This window comes from Triticum aestivum, chromosome 7B (genome assembly GCF_018294505.1).
Source record: "Triticum aestivum cultivar Chinese Spring chromosome 7B, IWGSC CS RefSeq v2.1, whole genome shotgun sequence".
NCBI classification, from domain to species: Eukaryota; Viridiplantae; Streptophyta; class Magnoliopsida; order Poales; family Poaceae; genus Triticum; species Triticum aestivum.
In genome coordinates, this window is record NC_057813.1 from 188,324,390 (window position 1) to 188,339,599 (window position 15,210).

Below are 15,210 nucleotides of genomic sequence, written 5' to 3' on the forward strand. Positions count from 1 at the left end.
AGGCGCGAGCTATCGGGGCAGGAGTTGGCAGATTGGGATCGCCTTCAGGCTCTGCTAGCGGACGTCCGATTGTCGGATTCCGCGGATTCGATCTCGTGGAGGCTTACGAGCTCTGGCAAATTCTCTGTCAAATCCTTGTACAGAGAGCTCTCCCGCGGCCAGATCCCGTCGGCGGCGACGGGGCTTTGGAAGGCTAAAATCCCGCTAAAAATCAAGGTCTTCCTCTGGCAACTTTGCCAAGATCGCCTTCCTACCTCTATTAACCTCGCTAAGCGCAACGGCCCCGCCTCCGGCCCCTGTGTGCTGTGTGGGGTCCCGGAAAATGCTGACCATGCTTTCTTCTGGTCCTCTCTGGCTCGTTTTGCCTGGAGCGCGGTCCGTGCGGCCGCGGGAGTGGATTGGGATCCGCGCTCCCGATCTGAGCTCGTGTCTGCCTTGTCTCTGGTTCAAGGCACGTCTCGTAGGGTCATGTGGACTTGTGCGGCGGCTATGCTATGGGCTATTTGGAATATCCGTAACAAGTTTACAATTGAGGGTGTGTTTCCCTCGCACCCCGGTGACGTCATCTTCAAATGCATCATGTTCTTGCAGCAGTGGGCGCTGCTGGGAAGACAACAGAACTCTGATCTACACCGCCAAGCTATCCGCCGTCTTCGCGTCGTCTACTCCAAGTCACGGGATCCGTCGTCTGATGTGTTGGCTGCCGCATAGGGTTGGGCAGCCCCTTTTGGTCCTCGCACCTTCCGAGCCTGCGTGCTCGTAGTTTCTGGGCTGATTGCCTTGTACCGCAACTATTCATCTAGCGGTCTTTCCCTTTAACTTTCGCCTCTCAAGGCGCCTTATGTTCTGGTCCTGTGGTTGTCATACTCTGCCTAAGTTTGTCGGCTTTATTAATTTAAAGCCGGACGTCCCTGACGTCTATGTTCTAAAAATAAAAGGCCGATCACCTCTTTGGTCCAAACACCACCACATATGGTTTTTGAACTCATCGAAACAGCTACTGCTTCACGGAGAGAGGAGCTCGTACGCTCTGTCTTCACACCTTTCGCCGCTGAAGCGATTCTTAGAATACCGTAATGCACAATGAGTATTGATGACTTTTGGTCAAAAAAAGGATTGATGACTTTTGGTCATGGAGCGAGGAACCCTGTGGAAATTTTACTATCAGCTCTACTTACCGTATGCTTGTCGTACAAAGCTGAACCGTGAGAGCGGGTTAGAGGGCCGAGAGGGGTCATCAAATATTGCTACAAAAGGGAAAGAATGAAATTCACTGTGGAAGCTTCAGGTTCCGTCGAAGATCAAGGTCTTCATCTGGCGTTTGGTGAAGCACTCAATGGGCAGGGGAGCTCCTCCATCGGCGCAATATGGCAACATCTGCCGCGTGTCATCTCCGTGGAGTTCACGACACATGGAAGCATGCGCTACTGGACTTCCCTATGTCGCGGAGTACCTGGGCACTGACTTCGGAAGTTATCCTTGATCAACTGAGCTCGAACGAGGAGGAGGGCGCGAAGAAGTGCATTTTGCTCTGCATGAAGCCCTACCTATCAAGGAGTTTATGAGGCTCGTAGTGTCCCTTTGGTCCATTTGGGTGCCCGCAGAAAAACAATCCACGAAGATATTCATAAGAGTCCACATACAATTCACAACATTATCAATACCTACCCTAGGGAGATACAAGTGATCACACCAGCAGGAGATACTAGAAGGGCTGCTGGTCTTCATCCTTCCGGCTGGCTTGCACCACCAGAGAATCACCCAAAACTTAATGTAGATGCAGCAGTTTGCCGAGGTGGGCAATTTGGAGCGGTTGGTGTTGTTTCTAGAGACCAAGCAGGGGGTTTTCTTGAAGCGTCTGCCGCTATCTTCAACATTGGGAAACCAGCTACCCTAGAGGCTCTTGCTATTCGAGAAGGGCTTGTTCTGTCCATGGATTTGAATTTGAATCGTATAAATGTGGCAGATGACAACAACGGGGTAGTAGAAGAAGCTCAGGAGGGAAGTGGAGCTACTTATGGGGCATTCATCCAGGAGATCAAGCAACATATATCTACTTTTTTTCTTGTAATATAGTTCATGAATTTAGGAGTTTAAATGTTGATGCTCACAACTTAGCGAGACATGCATCGATGTTGGGGCCTGGCCTGAAGGAAATATGCCCTAGATGCAATAATAAAGTTGTTATTTTATATTTCCTTATTCATGATAAATGTTTATTATTCATGATAGAATTGTATTAATCGGAAACTTGATACATGTGTGGATACATAGACAAAACACTGTGTCCCTAGTAAGCCTCTACTAGCGTAGCTCATTAATCAAAGATGGTTAAGTTTCCTAACCATAGACATGTGTTGTCATTTGATGAACAAGATCACATCATTAGGAGAATGATGTGATGGACAAGACCAATTCATTAGCTTAGCATTATGATTGTTCAGTTTTATTGCTATTGATTTCTTCATGTCATATACATATTCCTTTGACTATGAGATTATGCAACTTCCGAATACTGGAGGAATACCTTGTGTGCTATCAAACGTCACAACGTAACTGGGTGATTATAAAGATGCTCTACAGGTATCTCCGAAGGTGTTTGTTGAGTTGGCATAGATCAAGATTAGGATTTGTCACTCCGAGTATCGGAGAGGTATCTCTGGGCCCTCTTGGTAATACACATCATAAGAAGCCTTGCAAGCAAAGTGACTAGTGAGTTAGTTGCAGGATGATGTATTACGGAACGAGTAAAGAGACTTGCCGGTAACGAGATTGAACTAGGTATATACTAACGATCGAATCTCGGGCAAGTAACATACCGATGACAAAGGGAATAACGTATGTTGTCATTACGGTTCGATCGATAAAGATCTTCGTAGAATATGTAGGAGCCAATATGAGCATCCAGGTTCCGCTATTGGTTATTGACCGGAGAGGTTTCTCGGTCATGTCTACATAGTTCTCGAACCCGTAGGGTCTGCTTGCTTAACGTTCGATGACGATTTTGTATTATATGAGTTATGTGATTTGGTGACCGAATGTTTTTCGGAGTCCCGGATAAAACCACGGACATGACGAGGAGTCTTGAAATGGTCGAGAGATAAATATTGATATATAGGATGATAGTATTCAGACACTGGAAGTGTTTCCGGCAGTATCGAGTATTTATCGAACTACCGGGTGGTTACCGGAACCCCCTGGGGAATAATGGGCCTTATGGGCCATAATAGGGGAGCACACCAGCCCACAAGGGATGGCGCCCCCCCGCCCCTTAAGGCTGGAGGCCGAATAGGAGAAGGAAGAGGGGGTTCGCCCCCCCCCTTTCCTTCCTCCCTTCCCTCTTCCCTTTTCCCCCTTCCGATAATAAGGAAAGGGGGGTGGCGAATATGACTAGGGCCCCAAGGCTGCTCCCCTCCCCCTCCCACCTATATATACATGGGGAGGGGGCACCTAGAATACACAACAACATCTGTTAGCCGTATGCGGCGTCCCCCTCCACAGATTACACCCTTGGTTATATTCATGTAGTGCTTAGGTGAAGCCCTGCGTGGATCACTTCACCATCACCGTCACCACGCCGTCGTGCTGAAGGAACTCATCTACTTCCTCGACACTTTGCTAGATCAAGAGTTCGAGGGACGTCATCGAGTTGAACGTGTGCAGAACTCGAAGGTGCCATATGTTCGGTGCTTGATCGGTCGGAACGAGAAGAAGTTCGACTACATCAACCTTGTTGTCAAACGCTTCCGCTTTCGGTCTATGAGGGTACATAGACACACTGCCCCCCTCTCATTGCTATGCATATCCTAGATAGATCTTGCGTGAGCATAGATTTTTTTTGAAATTGCATGCTACGTTCCCCAACAGTGGCATCAGAGTCAGGTCTATGCGTAGATGATATGCACAAGTAGAACACAAAGAGTTGTGGGAGGTGATAGTCATACTGCTTACCACCAACGTCTTATTTTGATTCGGCAGTATTGTGGGATGAAGCGGCCCGGACTAACCTTACATGACCACATTCATGAGACCGGTTCTACCGACAGACATGCAACTAGTTTTGCATAAAGGTGGTTGGCGGGTGTCTGTTTCTCCTACTTTAGTTGAATCTGATTTGACGGCGGCCGATCCTTGTTGAAGGTTAAAACATGAAACTTGATAAATCACCATTGTGGTCTTTGTGCCGTAGGTAAGAACGACTCTTGCTAGAAGCCCGTAGAAGCCACGTAAAACTTGCAACAACAAAGTAGAGGACGTCTAACTTGTTTTTGCAGGGCATGTTGTGATGTGATATGGTCAAGACATGATGTGACATACGTTATTGTATGAGATGACCATGTTTTGTAAAAGTTATCGGCAACTGGCAGGAGCCTTATGGTTGTCGCTTTATTGTATGAAATGCAAACACCATGTAATTGCTTTACTTTATCACTAAGCGGTAGCGATAGCTGTAGAAGCAATAGTTGGCGAGATGACCACGACGCTACGATGGAGATCAAGGTGTCAAGCCGGTGATGATGGAGATCATGACGATGCTTTGGAGATGGAGATCAAAAGCACAAGATGATGATGGCCATATCATGTCACATATTTTGACTGCATGTGATGTTTATCTTTTATGTATCTTATTTTGCTTAGTATAGGGGTAGCATTATAAGATGATCCTTTAACTAATCAAGGTATAAGTGTTCTCCCTGAGTATGCACCATTGCGACAGTTCTTCGTGCTGAGACACCACGTGATGATAGGGTGTGATAGGCTCTACGTTCACATACAACGGGTGCAAGATAGTTTGGCACATGCGGAATGCTCGGGTTAAACTTGACGAGCCTAGCATGTACAAACATGGCCTCAGAACACTAGAGACCGAAAGGTCGAACTTGAATCATATAGTACATATGATCAGCATAGAGATGTTCACCATTGATGACTACTCCATCTCATGTGATGATCGGACATGGTTTAGTTGATTTGGAACACGTATCATTTAGATGACTTGAGGGATGTCTATCTAAGTGGGAGTCCTTTAGTAATATGATTAATTGAACTTAATTTATCATGAACTTAGTCCTGATAGTTTTTGCATATCTATGTTATAGATCAGTGGCCCGTGCTACCGTTCCCTTGAATTTTAATGCGTTCCTAGAGAAAGCTAAGTTGAAATATGATGGTAGCAACCACACGGACTAGGTCCGTAACTTGAGGATTATCCTCATTGCTGCACAGAAGAATTATGTCCTTGATGCACCGCTAGGTGAAAGGCCTGCTGCAGGAGCAGATGCTGATGTTATGAACGTCTGGCAAGCTCGATCTGATGACTACTCGATAGTTCAGTGTGCCATGCTTTATGGCTTAGAATCGGGACTTAAAAGACATTTGAACGTCATGGACCATATGAGATGTTCCAGGAGTTGAAGTTAATATTTCAAGCAAATGACCAACAACAAGTTCTATAACTGCAAGATGGAGGAGAACAATTACGTCAGTGTACACATACTGAGAATGTCTGGATATCATAGTCACTTGACTCAGCTGGGAGTTAATCTTCCAGATGATTGTGTCATTGATATAGTTCTCCCATCACTGCCACCAAGCTACAAATGCTTCGTGATGAACTATAATATGCAAGGGATGGAAAAGACTATTCCTGAGCTCTTCCCAATGCTCAAAGCTGCGGAGGTAGAAATCAAGAAGGAGCATCAAGTGTTGATGGTTAACAAGACCACTAATTTCAAGAAAAATGGCAAGGGAAAGAAGGGGAACTTCAAGAAGAATGGCAATCAAGTTGCCACTCCCGGGAAGAAGCCCAAAGTTGGACCTAAGCCTGAAACTGAGTGCTTCTACTACAAAGGGACTGGTCACTGGAAGCAGAACTGCCCCAAGTATTTGGCGGATAAGAAGGATGACAAAGTGAACAAAGGTATATTTGATATACATGTTATTGATGTGTACCTTACTAATGCTCATAGTAGTGCCTGGGTATTTGATACTGGTTCGGTTGCTCATATTTGTAACTCGAAACAGGGACTACGGATTAAACGAAGATTGGCTAAATACGAGGTGACTATGCGTGTCGGGAATGGTTCCAAGGTCGATGTATTCGCCGTAGGCACGCTACCTCTACATCTACCTTCGGGATTAGTTTTAGATCTGAATAATTGTTATTTGGTGCCAGCGTTGAGCATGAACATTATATATGGATCCTGTTTAGTGTGAGACGGTTATTCATTTAAATCAGAGTATAATGGTTGTTCTATTTATATGAGTAATATCTTTTATGATCATGCACCCTTGAAGACTGGTCTATTTCTGTTGAATCTCAATTGTGGTGGTACACATATTCATAATATTGATGCCAAAAGATGCAAAAGTTGATAATAATAGTGCAACATATTTGTGGCACTGCCGTTTAGGTCATATTTGTTTAAAACACATGAAGAAACTCCATGCAGATGGACTTTTCTAATCACTTGATTATGAATCATTTGATACTTGCGAACCATGCCTCATGGACAAGATGAATAAAACTCCGTTCTCCGGAAGAATGAACGAGCCAATGACTTATTGGAAATAATATATACCGATGTATGCGGTCCAATGAGTGTTGAGGCTCGCGACAGGTATCGTTATTTTCTGACCTTCACAGATGATTTGAGCAGATATGGGTATATCTACTTAATGAAACACAAGTCTGAAATATTTGAAAATTTCAAAGAATTTTATAATGAAGTGGAGAATCATCGTAACAAGAAAATAAAGTTTCTATGATCTGATCGCGGAGGCGAATATTTGAGTTACGAGTTTGGCCTTCATTTAAAACAATGTGGAATAGTTTCACAACTCACGCCACCTGGAACACCACAGCGTAATGGTGTGTCCGAACGTCGTAACCTTACTTTATTAGATATGGTGCGATCTATGATGTCTTTTACCGATTTACCAATATAGTTTTGGGTTTATGCATTAGAGACAGTTGCATTCACGTTAAATAGGGCACCATCTAAATCTGTTGAGACAACACCGTATGAATTGTGGGTTGGCAATAAACCTAAGCTGTCGTTTCTTAAGTTTGGGGTTGCGACACTTATGTCAAAAGGCTTCATCCTGATAAGATTGAACCCAAATCGAAGAAGTGCATCTTCATAGGATACCCTAAGGAAACAATTTGGTACACCTTCTACCACAGATCCGAAGGCAAGATCTTTGTTGCCAAGAATGGAACCTTTCTAGAGAAGGAGTTTCTCTCGAAAGAAGTGAGTAGGAGGAAAGTAGAACTTGATGAGGTAATTGTACCTTCTCTCAATTTGGAAAGTAGCTCATCCGAGAAATCCATTCCTGTGATACCTACACCAACTAGAGAGGAAGCTAATGATGATGATAATGAAACTTCGGATCAAGTTACTACCGAACCTCGTAGGTCAACAAGAACACGATCGACACCAGAGTGGTACGGTAATCCTGTTCTAGAAGTCATGTTACTAGACCATGGAGAACCTACGAACTATGAAGAAGCTATGATGAGCCCAGGTTCCAATAAATAGCTTGAGGCCATGAAATCTGAGATAGGATCCATGCATGAGAACAAAGTGTGGACTTTGGTGCATTTGCCCGATGATCGGCGACCCATAGAGAATAAATAGATCTTTAAGAAGAAGACTGGCGCTGATGGTAATGTTACTATCTATAAACCTTCACTTGTCGCAAAAGGTTTTTGACAAGTTCAAGGAGTTGACTACGATGAGACTTTCTCACCCGTAGCGATGCTTAAGTCTGTCCGAATCATGTTAGCAATTGCCGCATTTTATGCTTATGAAATCTGGCAAATGGACGTCAAAATAGCGTTCCTTAATGGATTTCTAAAAGAAGAGTTGTATATGATTCAACTAAAAGGTTTTGTCGATCCTAAAGGTGCTAACAAAGTGTGCAAGCTCCAGCGATCTATCTATGGACTGGTGCAAGCATCTCGGAGTTGGAATATATGCTTTGATGAGGTTATCAAAGCATATGGTTTTATACAGACTTTCAGAGAAGCCTGTATTTAAAAGAAAGTGAGTGGGAGATCTGTAGCATGTCTAATATTATATGTGGATGACATATTGTTGATTGGAAATGATGTAGAATTTCTGGATAGCATAAAAGGATACTTGAATAAAAGTTTTTCAATGAAAGACCTCGGTGAAGCTGGTTATATATTGGGCATCAAGATCTATAGAGATAGATCAAGACGCTTAATAGGAATTTCACAAAGCACATACCTCGATAAAGTTTTGAAGAAGTTCGAAATGGATCAGTCAAAGAAATGGTTCTTGCCTGTGTTACAAGGTGTGAAGTTGAGTCAGACTCAATGCCCGACCACTGCAGAAGATAGAGAGAAAATGAAAGTCATTCCCTATACCTCAGCCATAGGTTCTATCATGTATGCTATGCTGTGTACCAGACCTGATGTTTGCCTTGCTATAAGTTTAGCAGGGAGGTACCAGAGTAATTCCGGAGTGGATCACTGGACAGCGGTCAAGAATATCTTGAAGTACCTGAAGAGGACCAAGGATATGTTTCTCATTTATGGAGGTGACAAAGAGCTCGTCGTAAATGGTCACGTCAATGCTAGTTTTGACACTGATCCGAATGAGTCTAAGTCACAAACCGGATACGTATTTATATTGAATGGTGGTGCTGTCAGTTGGTGCGGTTGCAAACAAAGCGTCGTGGCGGGATCTACGTGTGAAGCGGAGTACATAGCTGCTTCAGAAGCAGCAAATGAAGGAGTCTGGATGAAGGAGTTCATATCCGATCTAGGTGTAATACCTAGTGCATCGGGTCCAATGTAAATCTTTTGTGACAATACTGGAGCAATTGCCTTAGCGAAGGAATCCAAATTTCACAAAAAGACCAAACACATCAAGATACACTTCAACTCCATCTGTGATCTAGTCAAGGAGGGAGACATAGAGATTTGCAAAATACATACGGATCTGAATGTGGCAGACCCATTGACTAAGCCTCTTCCATGAGCAAAACATGATCAATACCAAGACTCCATGGGTGTTAGAATCATTACAATGTAATCTAGATTATTGACTCTAGTGCAAGTGGAAGACTAAAGGAAATATGCCCTAGAGGCAATAATAAAGTTGTTATTTTATATTTCCTTATTCACGATAAATGTTTATTATTCATGCTAGAATTGTATTAACCAGAAACTTGATACATGTGTGGATACATAGACAAAACACTGTGTCCCTAGTAAGCCTCTACTAGACTATCTCATTAATCAAAGATGGTTAAGTTTCCTAACCATACACATGTGTTGCCATTTGATGAACGGGATCACATCATTAGGAGAATGATGTGATGGACAAGACCCATTCGTTAGCTTAGAATTATGATTGTTCAGTTTTATTGCTATTGCTTTCTTCATGTCATATACATATTCCTTTGACTATGAGATTATGCAACTCCCGGATACCGGAGGAATACCTTTTGTGCTATCACATGCCACAACGTAACTGGATGATTATAAAGATGCTCTATGGGTATCTCCGAAGATGTTTGTTGGGTTGGCATAGATCAAGATTAGGAGTTGTCACTCCGAGTATCAGAGAGGTATCTCTAGGCCCTCTTGGTAATACACATCATAAGAAGCCTTGCAAGCAAAGTGACTAATGTGTTAGTTGCAGCATGATGTATTATGAAACGAGTAAAGAGACTTGTCGGTAACGAGATTGAACTAGGTATAAAGATACCGACGATCGAATCTCGGGCAAGTAACATACCGATGACAATGGGAATAACGTATGTTGTCATTACGGAATGACCGATAAAGATCTTCGTAGAATATGTAGGATGCAATATGAGCATCCAGGTTCCGTTATTGGTTATTGACCGGAGAGGTGTCTCGGTCATGTCTACATAGTTCTCGAACCCGTAGGTTCCGCACGCTTAACGTTCGATGACGATTTTGTATTATAGGAGTTATGTGATTTGGTGACTAAATGTTGTTCGGAGTCCCGGATAAGACCACGGACATGACGAGGAGTCTCGAAATGGCCGAGAGATAAAGATTGATATATAGGTTGATAGTATTTGGACACCAGAAATGTTCTGGGCAGTATCGGGTATTTATTGGACTACCGGGGGGGGGGGGTTATCGGAACCCCCGGGGAAATAATGTGCTTGATGGGCCATAAGAGGGGATCACACCAGCCCACCAGAGCTGGCGCGCCTCCCCTTAAGGCAGGAGGCTGAATAGGAGAAGGAAGAGGGGGTTCACCCCCCCCCCCTTTCCTTCCTCCCTTCCCTCTTCCCTTTTCCCCATTCCGGTAATAAGGAAAAGGGGGGGGGGGGAGGACAAATTGGACCAGGGCCACAAGTAGGATTCCTCCTACTTGGGGTGCCCCAAGGCTGCTCCCCTCCCCCTCCCACCTATATATACATGGGGAGGGGGCACCTAGAATACACAACAACATCTGTTAGCCGTGTGCGGCGCCCCCCTCCACAGATTACACCCTCGGTTATATTCACGTAGTGCTTAGGTGAAGCCCTGCACGGATCACTTCACCATCACCGTCATCACGCCGTCGTGCTGACGGAACTCATCTACTTCCTCAACACTTTGCTGGATCAAGAGTTCGAGGAACGTCATTGAGCTGAACGTGTGCAGAACTCGGAGGTGCCGTACGTTCCGTGCTTGATCGGTCGAAACGAGAAGAAGTTCGACTACATCAACCGCGTTGTCAAACACTTTTGCTTTTGGTCTACGAGGGTACATAGACACACTCTCCCCCTCTCGTTGCTATGCATCTCCTAGATAGATCTTGCGTGAGCGTAGGACTTTTTTTGAAATTGCATGCTACGTTCCCCAACATGGCCATCATGTTCGGTTAGGCCAGCCCGATGGTATTCTGTTCGTCCATTTAAACATCGTGACGGTCAAATAAAAGTCTCACGAGCTTGTCTAAAAAAACCACCCGAACATGCTTTACAACTTCTACTTATTGAAATCATCGCTCACGCGCCGCTCACGTCTGGACCGTCTCAACAAAAGGTGATCGGTCGCTCGCTCCGTCGGTTTCGGCATTTCCTCCCTGCACTCAACAAAATATATGTGGGTCTTCCCATAAAAAGTGATACACGCACGGCGAAGCTCAAGCGGGCAAGCTGGCCTCTTAGTTTATTTTTTCTGGTTTTGGGAAGCTTCTAGTAGCTCCGAGCTGGTTTTTCGTATTGTTGGTTTTATGTGTTTGCTTGGTTGTTTTTTTCTTTTCTTTTTATTTTTCCTTTTCTTTTTTACGTTTTTTATTTGCATTCTGTTTAAAAATATGTTTTCAAAGTCCGGAACATTTTTGAATCCATAATATTTTTTTTCAAATTTGTGAAATACTCCTTCCGTCCTAAAATAAGTGTCTTAACTTTGTACTAACTTTACTACAAAGTTGTACTAAGGTCAAGACACTTATTTTTGGACGGAGGGAGTATTTTCTAATTCGTGAATTTTTTCTAACTCCAAATGCTTTTTGCAAATGCATTAACTTGTTTAAATTTGTGAACTTTTGTTCAAATTTATGATTTTTTTTTTCAAAATCGCTGAACTTTTACAATTTTGGAGAACGTTTTAAAAATCGTTTTTTCCAATTTTTGAGAACATTTTTCAAAATTGATGAACTTCTTTCACAATCAATGAATTTGTTTCAAATTAGATATTTGTGAACTTTTCTTCAAAAATGGTGAACTTTTTTCAAAATCGACGAATATTTTCAAATTCATGGTTTTTCTCTTCAAAATATTCAAAAATCTAAATGAGACAATAGGCGGTACTGTGCAATAAATAGTGCGTCCACGGTTGTTCTTATGTTGTTGCGCTATTATCAGTCTCTACTGTCTAGTGTTTAGTAGCTCTAGTGGTTCGCCAATCTCGTAGAATAATGCAACCGCGTGAGTCCGGATGCTGGAGAGAACTACTTTTTGTGGTTTTTTGGCGCTATAAGTTCGCTGCACTGCGCGTTCGTGGTCCGGCCCAACAGGGCGCTGCAGTGAGCGACAATTGTCTTCCGCGGCTCTAAAGGTGCAGAATAGGATGTCCCTCTGCCTCTTCGCTCGCTATAGGGCAGCGTGTTTTGCTTATAGCAAGACCTAGCGTGCTCTCACGTCAGGCGCCTCACTAAATGGGCCGGCCCAGGCGCTCATGAGGCCACAGCCTCGGTTTTTTACTTCATGTTATTTGTTTTTTCTTTTCTTTAATTTATACTTTCAAATATTCTGAATAAATATATTACAAAAACACTTCACATAAAATATTTTAAAAAAATGTTAACCAATCATTTGAAAAAAAGCTAAATGTGTATGAATGAAATGTATATCACGTATACAAAAAATATACAATGCATGTGAAAAAAATTGATCATATATTTAGCAAATTTTCATCAAGCATTTGATAAAATGTTTTTTTTGAAAAATGATAAATCTGTGAAGAAAATATGTTGACCATGTACTAAAAAATATTAATGTTGTATTCGAAAATGATAATCAAGAATTTAAAAATGTAAAAATATGTTAAGAAAAATGCTGGCCATGTATTAAAAAAATGGTAATCTTGTATTCGATAAATGTTAACAAAGCATTTGAAAATGTTAAAAATCTGTATACAAAACATATTGATCAGGTATTAAAAACATGTAAAACTTCTATTCAAAATATTAAACATATGTTAAAAAAATGTTCTTGATGTATATAAAAAATGTAGAATGAAAAGTAAAAAAAAGCAAAGAAAAACCACAAAAATGAAAATTCAAAAGGAAACAAGGAAATCAAAGAAACAAGTGTAAAAACAATGAGACAGTGAAAACCGATTAAAAAATAACCATCAAAAGCCAAGAAATGAGAGAAAAAGGAAAAGGAAACATGAAATCCAAGAGGAAAAAAAAGAAGACTGGTCAAAAGCAACGGAAAAAAAACTGAGGAATAAATGTTGAAGAAACAAAAGAAAACAAAAAGAATAACAAAAGAACAAAAAGAAAAAGGAAAAGAGCAAAGCGAACACGAGAGTCTCAATAGTTCACTACTGATTAGCTAACGGTTAACTACTAACCTTTGACTGGTTGACTGCTAACCATTGACTTTGAAAAAAGTTCATGCATTCAAAAAATAATAATCACAAATTTCAAAAAGATCGTGTATTTGAAAATATTTTGTATTAGAGAAAAATCATGGGTTTGAAAAAAGGTTCATGATTTTTCTAAGTTCATGGATCCGGTTTATTTTTATGAATTTTAAAAGTTCTGATTTTTTTTAAAAATATTTAAAAGCAGTTCATGAATTTGTGCAAAGAAGTTCATTAATTTGAAAAACAATCATGAATTAGAAGAAAAAAGAATACAGAAAAAGGAAAAAGAAATAGAAAAAACGGAAGACCGACCAAAAACCATACTGAAATAAACAGAAAACTGCCCCTGAAAAAAGAATACCAAAAGCCGGTGGCAGAAAACGCCACATGGGACGGCCCACTACGCAAGTGATGGGGTGGTGTGTGTGCGTTGTGTACCACTAAATCTATATGAGCAACTCTAGCAAAATATAGATAATTAAAATAGAGAGAGTTGCAATGCTTTTACAACTGCATTTGCCATTCCGGATGACTACATCTGCCATCTCGAATGGCAACTAAATCGTCATCCTGCGGGTACCTAACGTAGCTGCGTCAGGACGTGTGAGCATATATGCTTCGTGCCACACGCACGGGATGAGGATGAGTAGTATTTATTGGGCGTGTGACACGAAGTAGCTGCGTCCACACATGTGAGCAATTCGAAAGTTCACCCACACACTACCCGTGCAGGCTGCCTTCTGTTCACGCCACACACAGTGTGTAGGTGGATGTCTAGTATGCCATATATGTAGGCGTTATCAGGACCCAAACATTTTGGATCTTATTGTAGTATGGTGTGTGCTACGAGCAGAACAAATCCCGCAAAAATCATCCCTACAAAATATGAAGCCCATTAGTTAGTACTCAAATTTACAACAAGGTCCCTATAAAATAGCATAAAACACCCTCACACATAGAAAAGGGCAATTGGATCCCCTATTGAACTATTGCTATGCCGCAGCTCTTCGGGTGCTCCGCATGCTCCTCCTCTCGTCGCTATAAGTCGATGGCAAGGCCTCCCCGGAGCGTCAAGGCCAAGCATGTCGAGCTCGAGCCAGCCCATGAGCGAGCCGCGACAACAATCCTCCCGTCCTCCTACCGGGCGTGGCCCTCTCTCCCCTCGTCCGCGGCTGCGACGAGTGCCAACTTCCTCCCTTCCTCCTGTCGGGCGCGGTCTGTGGGCGGTACGAGCTTGCAGATCCTCGCGGCGGTGTCCAGCCCCAAGCTAGTCGGCGACTGCGTCAGCGACGACAAGACGTTGATGGGGCCTCCCGCGTTGGGCGGCTGGGGGCAGTCTTGGCCGACGGGGCCTCCTTCCAGTGTGGCGGCTCCAATTGCAACCATGGCGGGCCCCGAGAGAGGGCGGAGGCGGCAGAGTGCTGGTCGGCGATGGCGGGATGGCCGAAATCGACCTCGGACAGTGGTGGCGGTGGCGGGGATGGAAAGCGCGAGAGCTGAGTTTTCCCTCCCGCCAACGGTTTTCTCGTATAGAGGGACCTGTAAAATTTGCCTCCAAACCTACATATTAGAGGACGAGGGGGATTTTTTTAGAGGGAGATGCATTTTGCCGGATCTGATCTGGACTTTTTTTCACCCAATATTGTTGCTATTTTACAGTTTGGGGCGATTTTTTTTTTTGAGAAGTTTGGGGCGATTTAGGTGTCTGCTAGAGTTGCTATAACGAGCGCTTAAAGCATTGAATAGGAAGTGGCTTTTTTTTACCCTTGAAAAATATCTATTTTTTGATTGCACGAACATGTCCAATTCTGATCTGCATCGCAACATCAATTAATTGAGTTGAATTGAATGGAAATATGTAAGGGTCATGCTACGCGTCGGTCAGATGATAAATTTCAGTTATCCACCGCCCTTCCAGCCGTCAAATCAACTAGGATCGAACGGCCCAACATCCTCCTTAGATCCAATAATTTTTATTTTTTTATAGAAAATCTCGAAAATACGGTACCGATTTTGGGAATCTCAATTATATAAACTCGGTGTCTTCTCTTGGGCCGAAGAGGCCCTTCTCGTTAGCGTGTGGGCCGAAGAGCACTCTTCATTCTCCCGTT